The following is a 12,382-nucleotide window of genomic DNA, read 5'->3' as shown; positions in this document are numbered from 1 at the left end:
TTTTGAATGAATGGATGGATCCTCCCTTTTTAGCTCTGGGGGCTAAAGGTTTATGATACTGATGAAGTACAATAGGTACGCCAGTCCAGAATATCTAATCTAAATAAGAAGTGACTTGCCTCTTATTAAAGGAAAAGAAATTCGGATGGCATTTTGAAAAGTAAATGCTGCCTCGGTTATGCTAAATAACTGGAATAACACTGATATTCAGGACTACACCAGGTTTTATATTTTATACAACAGACAATATGGTCCCCCCCCCATCTTATTTGGAGCTTACAGAAGCGATGTCCATTCATAGACAGATGCTATCTGTATATGATTAGGAGAGAGACGCCTTTCTCCAGGAGATGCCCTGTGTATCCAGATGGGCAGGAGAGAGAATGTTAATAGCCAGGACTGTCTGCTGCTGATAACAGATTGCTGAACTTTGTTTCCCATCTTTTGAACTTGAAATTGTGCAGCAGCGAATTTAACAACAAATGACCTAAAGATAGGACGTTAGTCTTGAGCCTCTTAGCTAGGAAGGCCAGGCCATGCGCTAGGCTGATGGGAAACAGTCAGCACTGCTCTGCTTCTGTGCTTCTTGAAATAACGTTGTGGTTCATTGGCTTTGTCGAGATGGCCGATCAGCTCTTTCCCATTCCCCTGTGATGCTGTCTGGATTCTTCCAGCCCATGTTTTGGAGGTGGCAACTGAGACGGTGCCCTCTGGCCTCATGTGATTAGCGCCCTTCACCCTGTGGGCCCCAGTCCCTGGTTAAGTGAGCTGGCAGCCAGGCCAGCATGATGCTAAGCCCAAAAATGCACTGTCAGGACGGCAAGCCACCCGGTGCACAGAATGGCCGTGACTGAGTTACATCGTGTTTGCATCTTGCAAACTAAGGGGAGGAAACAACCTCTATGTTCCAAGGTAGCAGAGGAGGCTTAAGGCCTGGTCCCAGAGCCAAGCTGCCTGATGTAGATAGCGCCCTTGGCATCTGGCTTCATGCAGGTGGTCGACCTACAAAAGGAGTTGACGGTCAGTAATCTACCCGCCCCCACCACCCCCTGCCTGGCACGGCCTATGACCTAGCATTGTTTGCAGCTGACAGTATGAAGCAAAATGAGTTGCTAGCCAATTGTAAACTAATCTAACAGGAGATTAGTAGTAACCTACCATGACAGAAGGCTTTCAAAAGTCTTTGTTGAATTTTGGGTTTACATCTCCATTTTCATCCCATTTCAATCACTTGGACTTGAATAAATACACAGCCAAAAGCAACACAGTGCGGTGGGTCTATAAGGGATTTGTTGATCAGCAGAGCACATTCCCATAGAAACATTAAAAGCCCAGACAGGACCGATCACAGACCTCGATACAGCTGCTAGTGATTTAAACCAGACAGCAAAACAGAAAGACACCAGCATCACCAAACGGGAAATAAAATTCAGCAAATGGTGTAAAACCAAATGTGTATCTAAATAGCATGCTTCTTACGGGTGTACATGCCAAAACAAAGCCCTGCACGGGTTGATCATCCACAAACACCTGTGCAAGGACAACCGTGTTCTAGATCGAGGCTCCTCCTATTAGAACAAGGGCAGAGAGTTGCTTGAAATCTGAGTTTTCTGAGGCTACATCAGTCTACCAAGTGGTGTTGAGTTTATTAAGACACGTCTAGATGGGAATTCTGGCTCTGAGGACTTGGGGCAAGGGCTTTACCCCTGTGTCCCTCTTCTTCACCTGTCCTTGGAGCTCATCGCCTGTCCTGCAGATGGAAGGGGAGCAGGTCAAGGGGTGCACGGAACCCAGGGCCAGGGGCCTCTGCATGGGTTTGTTTCTCATGGAGGCACGAGGGCTGCCTTGCAGGTTAGCAGGGTTGGGTTCTGAAAGCTCAGAAGGGAGATACAATCCACGTTTCTCCTATACCTGTGCGTTCACTGTGGTGAGTGCTCCTCTACATGCTCCACACACAGGCCGGCCCCCAGCCAGGTAACTGCAAGCCCTGGGCTGCTCTGTGCCACACAGGTGCCATGGGTGGCTACTGAAATTCACCCTCAAATTAATTACAATCGAAAATGCTTTAGTCACATCAGCAACCTCACAGGTGCCCAAGAGCCACAGGTGGTAACCGACTCCCACACGAGACAGAATATTTTCATCATCATGAAAAGGCCTTGGCCCCAGTATCCCCCAAACAAGGTCCAGTGCCCGGCTCCTAACCTTTTGAGGAGTGAACACCTTAGATCAAGGCAAAGGATGATCTGACTTAGAAATTAACCTCTAGTTCAGTTGTTGTCTGCACGGGTCAAGTTACTGGTAGAAAGGCAGGGCCACATTGGGGTGAACTCCCACATCCGTTGCTAATACAGAAAGTCCCTACATAGGAAACCTACAAGCTGCAAGCTTTCAAAGAAGTGAAGGTGCCCCTGTATGCCAACTGTGGTACTGTACTACTGGACAAGTTACTGTACTATAAGATTAATGTTTTATATTTTGTGTTTGTTTTTTATGTCTTATTTGTTGGGAAAGTATGATAAACCCATTACAGTCCAGTACTCTATAGCTGATTGTGTTAGTTGGGTACCTAGGCTAACTTTGTTGTACTCACGAACAAATTGGACTTATGAACACGCTCTCAGAACAGAACTGATTCATATGTAGGGGACTTACTCTAATGTTCATTTCCACCTCCCTTCGAGCTCTCTGGATAATGGTGAGACAAGTGGCTTCACATTCCAAGGCCCACGTTGAAGGTGACCCCTCTAGTTCAATGCCCAGGGTCATTCATTTGCCCAAAATTTGAATTTCCGCCACTGTTTTCCGTGTCAGAATATTGTAGGAGACAGCAGCCTCAAAGGTGGGCACATGAGAGGCACACTCCTTCTCCATCTTCTTCTCAGGGGTCTGGGTGCAGGACAGAGGTGCTAGGGGATACTGATACATTTTTAACAACTGACTCTCGGGGGATGGGGGAGTAAGCTGCATTTGCTGATTTCCACGGTGTGAATGCTATGGTGGCCAGAATCAACCAGCTCACAAAATCCTGAAAATTTAACCTTCTGTCGCCCTGAGCCCTAGACCAATTCTCCGAAGGGTGTGCCCTGGACAGTCGCTTTAAAAGCGGAATTCACCGGACTCATTTTATGTACTCAATCTGAGCTGGAGAATAGGCGTTTTGGTAGAATGAGGAATTCACGGGACTTACTTTATGTACTCAATCTAAGCCAAGAAACGGTATCTTATCGTTGTATCTCATGATGGAAAATAGGAAAACTCACTCTACTGTGTGTAGATGATTACATACTCATTATGTAACCTGACAAAGAGTCTCATGACCAAGTTAAAATACTGGGAAACACTCCAAGTCATCACCTGTGGAGGATGATCAGAATCCGGGTTCAGTCCACTACACCCCCCCACCCCCAAAATCAGTGAGGAAGGACCTGCTTTGTATAAAGCTGTATCCACAGCCGGAGGAGTCTCAGTGAGGGCAGGAATGCTGCGTGCACTGCCAAGCTCACTGCTTTAAAATCAAGTGACACATTTTGCCCCCAAGTTTCCACTATATCATAGGCTTGACCCAGGCCCAGCGAGGCCTCAGGCTTGCTCTCGTGGGTGAAGTTAGGACCCAGCAAAGGAAGACAGCGTACGTTGAGCTTGGCTTAGTGTGGCTGTGTGCAAATTATACTGAATGTCTAACTTGGATAGAACTTCTTTGCACTGTCGAGCTTGTTTATGCAAACTCACTATAGAGTTTAAACTGCATTACCAAGTTTGCCAGGCAAGCCATTCTAACAGTTCTTCCTCTGTGCATAGAAATTTCTGTATCACAAACCTAGACCATTTTCAGTAGCTTCCAAATTACTTTTCAGAAGGGACTCTTTCATGACTCTTGTTTGATTATACAGATTTCTGAAAGGCCTCAGCAGAGAAAGTTTTCAGTGTAGGCAAGTTAATCTCAGAGAGCTTCAATTCCATCTACTATTAAACAGGGATGCTGGAAGCTTAAAGATGCTGTCCACAAAGGTCTCAGCAATAACCAACACACAGAGGTCACTAAGAAAGCGATCTATCCTGAGACACGCATTTCCGTGGGATGCATTCTGTAAGTGGGTAGATGTGCAAAAAGTGTTTGAAACCCTGCCTTTTTAGCCCCTTGTAGAACGTCTGGGCAATTCACTAAAACGGCTCCCTTTATGCAGTGCAGGCGGCCTTTGATCCCTCTATTTGCATGAATGCCAAGAATGATCCTGCTTATTTCAAAGCTCTCAGCATATTCTGGTCTCTTCCTGGGAAGTTCAGGGTCACACAGACGATCTAAATGAGCCACAAATGTAGTCGCTGGAAGCTGAGAAGCAGGCAGAGGGGACGCTGAGTTCAGACACCAGCCGATTCTTGTAACAGTCCTAATTCCCCAGGGCAGCTGCGGGCTGCTGGGCAGGTGACCCCAGACCCCGGACTGTGGGGCCGTTGCCCTTGGCTCAGGTGCTGCACCCTCCCCAGGCACCTGGGCAGAGACAGCTGCTCACTGCTAACACGCTGGCACCCCACACACTTCATGTCTTGAGGGACCCATTGGCTGGTGACAACCCCACGGTATTCTGGTCTTTGGAGAAGACCTGCAAACAAGATGGGGAGCTTGATCCCAGCCAACCAGTGAGAAGGAAGGATCTGCTGTTGCCCAGAGTGTAACAGGCCCTTTCGTTGGCCGGGTCTCTCCTAGCATCCTGGTGGTTCAGCGGCAAAGAATCCACCTGCATTACAGGAGATCCAGGTTCGATCCCTGGGTGCGAAAGATCCCCTGGAGGAGGGCATGACAACCCATTCCAGCATTCTTACCTGGAGAATCCCATGGACAGAGGAGCCTGGCGGGCTACAGTCCATAGGGTTGCAAAGAGTCAGACACGACTGAGTTAGCATTCCAGCATCAGCCAGGCGTCACCTGCCCGCTTAGGTGTGTGTGGAAGAGGGAGGAACAGCCGAACCAGGTCACATGGGCCCCTGAGATGTGACCAACGGGCAGACAGGAAACCCTGAAGCTCTGGGGGCTCTGTACTGACTCAGAGCAAATGTGGGCCATCGTGTAAGAGGAGGAAATCTTAAATAAACAGGAAGCCCCAGGAGCCTGATAGCCTGCAGTGGTGGTGGTTTAGTTGCTCATCTGTGTCTGACTATTGCAACTCCACGGACTGGAGCCCGCCAGGCTCCTCTGTCCATGGGATTCTCCAGGCCACAATACTGGAGTGGGTTCCCACTTCCTTTTCCAGGGGATCTTCACAACCCAGGGATTGAACCTGGGTCTCCTGCTTTGGCAGGCAGATTCTTCATGGACTGAGGCACCCACCAGGGAAGCTGCAGCAAGGGTTCTAAATCCAGTGCTTCAGTCTCCCCTCGCTGGGAAGGGGGTTTCTCCATGGCAGGGGTCCAGGGCACGCAGAGATAGGAAAACACGAGCCAAGGGAATCGCCTTTGAGAACACAGCTCTCGGTGGGTTAGCAGGCATAGGAGACAGGAATAAAGATCTGAGGGACGGTAGACCCGGCGTGGAACCCTGCAGTCACGTTTGTTGAACTTTGTTTTTCGTTTTAATCACTGAAAAGGTAGCACAGAATGGGTGCAGGTGCGTGCGCGATGTGTGCATGTGGAGATCAGGCCCTGAGCCTACAGGATCTGTGCTTTTTAAGAGATTTCAGAGTCAGTTTCCAATGTAACAGACATCAGCAAAATTCTTCTGCAAAGGGGCAGATAGTATCTATTCAGGCTTTGAGGGCCATGTGGCCTCTGTTCAAATGATTCAGATCCACCACTTCATCATGAGCACAGCCAGACACAGTACATGCATGAACGAGTACAGCCATGGTTGTGTGAAACGTCACAAAAGCAGGCGCAAGCTGGACGTGGGGCATGGGCCAGTTTGCCAGCTCCTGTGACATGGTCTTGTAAATGCAGGGACCACAGTTCCTTGGCTAGAAACCAGGTTACCATAACGGGCGCAGGGCAAACTCAGAGGTGAGTGTCCTACAGATGGTATACCATTCATTCACAGGTTCAGAAGGCTTCTGTTAATAACAAGAGTCTCCAAGTGTTGTTACTGTGCCAGCCGGGGGCCAGGGGTGCGAGGAGGTACACGTCAAAGAACGCAGGCCCTCCTCTGAAGAGTCCACGGGTCACTGACACTCGTCTGTACTAGCCTACACTTTACTGTTCACCAGCCCATAAAACTGTCAGGATTCTGCTGGGGAACTCTGTGTGTGTGAGTGCACACACGTGTCTTATGCACATACCGGTAACTTCTATGTATATACATACACAACATAAAAAAGACCTCCCTCTCCCACAGCAGCAATAAGAGGCCATCTCAACACCCAGTCATATGATGTGAACTGCTTTCACCTAGATATCCATGCTAGATGGAGAGAAATTACATCCTGGCTTCACCTGTGTCCTTCTATTGACAAATCCCTCAGCATCAGGCAGTCTTCAGAGAGCCCTGTCGGAGGATGAGAAATCTCTCCGAATTTCCTCTCATTATCCATGCCCAAACAGAATAAATACTGCATCGCAATTACACAGGAAGCATAAGGGGGCAATTTAATTTCAGTCACAGCACAGAAAGAACCCACAGGAAAACCCAGCATCACCACCGCAGCTAGAGAGCTGCCGGGGGTCACCGAGGTCCCGGTGGGAGGTGTGGGGGCCCCCATCTCAGAGCGCAGGGGAAGTTGAGCACCTTAGGTGACCCTGTCTCAGGTTGGCTGTGCACCCTTCTAGGAGGAGACTGGGCTGCCTTTGCCCAGATGCACCCACATAGCTGAAATGGAGGTCTTCCACCTGGTTAGCTGGAATGGCCACGGTTTCCAACAGGGGTGCGGGCGGTGGCCTTGTGGTCCTGCCGAGGATCCTGGCAGACAGATGTCTCCGGACTGTCGAGAACTGTCTGGGCAGTGCGTCACAGAAAAGAGTGCTGTGAGCTGCAGAGCGAGGCGGTGCTCAGCTCCGAGCTCAGAAGCAGAAAGGTCCTCCCCCAGCCGCCGTACTCCGATCCCTTCCTGCTTCAGTGGGATGGGCATGTCAGAGTTTCATTTGCTCATGTTCTCGACACATCAGTTTTGGTGTCTCTGCCCATTTCTTGCAAGCCCCAACATTTTAAAACACACCAGCCAGCAGACAGAGGTTCCCTCCTCCTGTGTTTTTCACCAAGGTTTCGCAGCCAGCCAGTCCTAAGCTGGAGACTTTGCACCTGTCTTCCCTGTGGTACCTGTGCTCAGGGATGGTTATTACCCTCTCCAGCCTCAGCTTCTGACTCTGAAAGAAGGCTAAGAACACCAGCCTCCTGAGCTTCCTGGAAACATTAAGTACCATACGGAGGACCAGGCCCTGAGCCCAGGGCTGTGTGTGCAAAGCCACATCCTTCCAAGTTGTTCTGTTGCTGAGACACAGCCTTCCAGGTGCGAAAACGCAGGCAAGTGATCCAAGGGTGCAGGCGGGACACTTTCGAGAGATTCTTGCTTTCCTCTACGGGTGGGTTTCTTTCCAAGGATTAGTGGCAGGGCTGAGGATTACAGAAGGAAGAGATCAGGCTTTGTACTTGCTTTCAGAGAACTGTGCAGGCCAGGGTTACTGGGTGTCACGGACAAGACAGCTGATGTGGACTCAGGCATGTGGGCTTGTTCCCAGCTCAGCCCCGCCCCTCTGAGCCCCTCCGGACGAAGGCAGGATGGTCCACACGAGGCGAGGGAGCCCAAGGGTCCTTTCTGATCTAAGAACGGATTCTCCAGAGATGTCCAAGAACTTCATAATTTCAGGCAATGCCGCAAAAGACACATACAAGTTGAGAGAGAGAGAGAGAAAGCAACACAACCCTCTGTGGACGCTGGTTAACAAATGCATGTATGGTGGTCCCTCTGCTAGGGTTTCTTTCTTCCTGTCACTTCATCCATGCCGTGTCTCTCCCACCGCTACACATGCTGCAACTGCCCTCTGTCCTTCTAGCTCACAAGCCTTTGCATAGCTTTCAGGGAAACCTCCCTTTTTTTCCTAACTAACAGTTTTTATATACTTGTGATAAAATATTCAAGTTCCAGAGTCCAAGTATAAGTTATCGTGCTTTATGATTCTGAAATAGAAGCACACATCGTATTCTCTTCCACCATTCTCTTTATTTGATCCACAGGGCTGTGCCGAGTCTTTTCTGTGGCTTAAATTTATATAACATTGGAAATACTATTTTTAAGTTCTTAAACAATAATAATCCTTTCCATCCTAATATGAAAAATGAAGCATATATATTTGTGAGGCTATAAAAGAGTTTCCAAACTCTTGCTTTGCACTTCATGTAGGTATCACACATACTTGAAAATACAATTTAAATAATCTTCCTGTGCAGAATCCCAAAAGAGATTTCAAATACCTCCCTAGCCTTTTAAGTTGGTAGGTGAATAAAAGCCTTGCCACTGAGGCACTAGGTAATTCAGACACCCCATTTGTAGGTAAAATGAGCAATTCAAGGCATGACATGAACGTTTATGGAATTTATGGATTTGTGTCCCAAATTTGGATTGAAAAAGAGAGAGAAATGAAATGCAAGTTCTACTTTTCAAATACTTTTTTTTTTTTTAATCCCATGCAATTTCTGCTAAGCTATGTAAAAATGGTTTGAGCTCTATTTCCCACTGTGCTCTGGGGGCCAGTTCCGCTGAAATGAGTGTCTCTGGGCAGAGCACTAACAAAGCTCATCCACTTTGACCACCTACAATATAGTGGCCACTCTGCATTGTCTCATTCAACCTCCAAAATAGAACTGTAAGGTAGGAGTTGTTTTGACCAGGAAACTAAAGTCTGGATATGTCAGTAACATCCCCAAGGTCAAAAGACTGGAGGGAAACAGTACAGACAGAACTCACCTCTAGACCCATCACGCCCCAGTAGCATCCTCCCCTTCCTCTGAAAACGGGAAACATGCGCGTCTGCACAGACTTGAAGGCGCTTCTGTGGTCCTGCAATTCTGAGCTCTTCCTTATACTTGACAGGGTCAAGAGAGTCCCGAACTCAGACCCGGTAAGGTCCCTGAGAATGTATGTCCTGGAGAAAGCATACTTCTAACCCTGGAGGCAGCAGAGAGCACCTTGGAAACGATCCCAGTAATAAAGTATGGTTTTCAGGATTCCTAATCAGTAAGAGGAATCCCCTCCATGAGGTAGTTTCAGAAAAATCAAAGCCATTGATCTAGCAGTCCAGGTACTGATCCATCCATGAGCAGTCTTCCCTGGGGAAGCCACTTCAAAGCTTTCCCATACCGCCTGTCACCTGAGTGGCTTGGTGAGTGACCACCTCGTGCCACCCAGGCTCTACTTTAACCAAATTTATGTCCAAATACACGTGAACAAACACTGAATAAAAGTCCTCAATAAACCATAACAGCAAGCAAACATATTTTGAAAGCCATATTTGAGCAGACAATTATGAAAAATGAGTTCCTCTAGGTATAAAGAAAGTCTAAAAATGGGCATATTTTGACCAAACATGGAGTCAGATTCTTTTGCCAGTATCTCACTGGTTATAAGCACTAGACTATCTCCCCAGATAAAAGTCTCATAATTGGATATCAAGAATTTTATAAATGATGACACCAAAATTTAAAGATTTTAATCTTCAGCTGCAAGAGCTCTGAACCATTTGTTCAAAAAACAAGCACAATGTCAAGCCTCTGAAACAAAGCACAAAAGCTTCACGAAGAGGAAGTTCTGATTTAAGATTGTTAACTAATGTGCTCTAAAAAATACATCAAAAGAAATTACAGATCAAAGATAAAAGCTCTGCGGTTATTTACCGTCAGAGCCACTGTCCCATGCACATCATTAATGCTTTCAAACTAAAACCTCTGAAAGCGAGGTAAGTGATGGTACTAGAGCTGGAGGAAGACGGCATTCCAGAAGGAAAATCTGTTTTCATACGGTATACTCACATTCCTATTTTCATTCACGTTTGGTAGCCAGTGCCACCAAGATTCATTTTCATTAATTTTCAATAAATTATAGCTTTACCTTTATCTCTCCTCCAGGAAATAAGTTAATCAACTCAGCTTCAGCTCAACCCTCAAAAAGTTTTTTCCCTTATTAATAGTTACTCCTGATGCCCTGTAGGGCCAGTGACGTTTCTGTCGTTATTGTCAGCATTTTGCAACTAGTGTCTCCTTGATTTCAGAAACATATGAAACTATAAGCTTTGCCCTCCCTACTAGCGTCTGCTTGATTTCAGAAATACATGAAAGAAACTGTAAGCTTTGCCCTATTTGTAATATAACCAGGCAGTTCTACATGCAAAATAATAATTACCAGCTGCCCCAGTTTTTACATATTATGCTTTTACTGCATGGAAACAGGGTTAGAAAACACCAAAGAAAAGAGACCTGTCCTAATGAGAGTGTTCAGCTCTGAGTCGGTCTCTGTCCAAACCGGCACACGCTTCTGATAGGAGTACTGATGACTATGCAATAACAAGGCTATATCCCCTGTCTTCGTTGTGAGGAAGCTGAGAGCTGGGGCAGGGCCTGGGGAGAAGCAAGGCCCAGGAGAAGCAGCACTGGAGGAGAGGCGGGCGGCTGAGGGGAAGCAGCAGGGACCGCCTGGCTCCCGCCGACCCCCAGGGGAGGAGGGACCCCATGGCCTGGACCTCCTCACGCCTGCAGCCATGCTGCACCACTCGCCACCATTCCTGTTTCCCTTTCATTCTTTGTAATGAACATAAGCATTAAAAGCTTCCCAAACAGAGCCTCCCAGAATTATAGTGTCACCACATCTGGGGAGCTGCTGGGCCAATAAAAGTTAATTTGACAACAGCGTCTAAAGAAAAGCCACTGAGTTCATTATGAATAGAGTGTTTCTCACCAAAACTCGTTCGCCCGGATTGCTTCTGGGATAAAGAAATGACGTCTCCCCGGGGTCAGCAGGGGAGCTGGTTTCGGTGCAAGCTAAGCCATTTATTTCAATGACTGAGTGTGGGAAGCAGGAGATGACTGGCCTCTTCCACTCGTTTGGGGGATATTTACGATGGGATCGTGGTAACACGTTAAGACAGATGCTTTCACCCGATCCAGCCAGGAACATCGCAGACCTGATCCTACTGTGGGTGGGTGTCAGTGACTCCCGGAGAACACTCAGGCGGATTCTTCATTCAGCCACTCACTCGTCCATTATTCAGAGTATTTCTTGAGCACTCACTACACTTCAGACCCCGGTGTGAGCACTAAATATCCGTCAGGGAACCGACAGACAAAGCTCCCTGCCCTCGGAGTGCTGATGTCATGGAAGGGGAGACAGATTAGAAAGCAAAGCCATAATTTTCTGGCATGTTCCATGGTGAGAGGTTTAAAGCAGAGAAGGGAGTAAGGTACTCACTTTCTATTAGTCAGGAAAGAAGCTGCATTTTTGAAACACACCTGCAGCCCTGCTCTCTGGAAGGCACCAAACCACACGTTGGGTGGCACTGGAGAGATAGGAAGCCATGTCTGTGGCCACCAAGATGCTCTCAGTCACATGGGAGCAAGATGTCTCTGCTGGACAAAGTCAGCATCCCTGCGGAATGCTCTGGAAGACAGTCACAAAAGGGTACTGAGATTGGCCAGAAGCCATCCGAGCTGCTGACGAGTGACCAGAGGCGCTGGTCCAGCCCATGGACGCTGGCGTGAACAGGCACAGAAACTGCCCCATGGAAGGAGGGCTGCTTCTGGAGGCCATGCAGCTTACTCCCTAACATAGAAGCAAAGCCTTTACCTTGGAAACATGTGTGCTCTCAGTTTGAAGTGTCTTGTGGGCAAGGCCTGTGTTTTATTCATCCAAGCAAATGCTCCTTAGCAAAGGGCGGTGCACAAAGTTGAGAACAGGAAGCATCCCGTGAACTGAACACGCAAACACAGTGAAAGCCAGTTAGTTATTTTGGCTAGTTTACAGTACGTGCTTGGAAGTCTGTAATCAGAACACTGCCTGAGTGCTCAGTCACATCCAACTCTTTGTGACCCCATGGAATATAGGGCCCACCAGTCTCCTCTGTCCATCCAGGCAAGAATACTGCAGTGGGTTGCCATTTCCTCCTCCAGAGGATCTTCCTGACCCAGGGATCAAACCTGCATCTCCTCCTTGGCAGGCGGATTCTTTACCCCTGTACCACCTGTGAAAGCCCAAGCAGGACACTACATAGAAATAACCATGATTACTGAAAATTACCCAGATGTGTTTAATAAGCTCACATGGGGTTAACATAAAGAGCTAGTTCATCAAGAGTCCCAATCTCAGTTCCTGACTGGGAGAATGGTGCATGTATAATTCTGAGAACTTCATCCGGTGGGAAAAAAGTAAATAAGAGTAAGATGATGAGGGATTAGAAGGGGAAGTGGAAGGCA

The 12,382-nt window shown here is 47.7% G+C and overlaps 2 protein-coding genes across 3 annotated transcripts in view; one reads left to right on the top strand and one right to left on the bottom strand.

The window, feature by feature from the left end:
- Positions 1 to 12,382, bottom strand: part of DOCK1 (dedicator of cytokinesis 1) — a 561,005-nt gene that overhangs the window by 302,982 nt on the left and 245,641 nt on the right. The window lies entirely within an intron of this gene.
- The window catches only part of INSYN2A (inhibitory synaptic factor 2A), a 62,261-nt gene that overhangs the window by 23,486 nt on the left and 26,393 nt on the right, over positions 1 to 12,382 (top strand). The window lies entirely within an intron of this gene.

This window comes from Oryx dammah, unplaced genomic scaffold, assembly GCF_014754425.2.
Source record: "Oryx dammah isolate SB20612 unplaced genomic scaffold, SCBI_Odam_1.1 HiC_scaffold_14, whole genome shotgun sequence".
Classification (NCBI taxonomy): domain Eukaryota; kingdom Metazoa; phylum Chordata; class Mammalia; order Artiodactyla; family Bovidae; genus Oryx; species Oryx dammah.
Note: the sequence above shows the minus strand (reverse complement) of the source record. Positions and strands in the feature narration are given on the sequence as shown.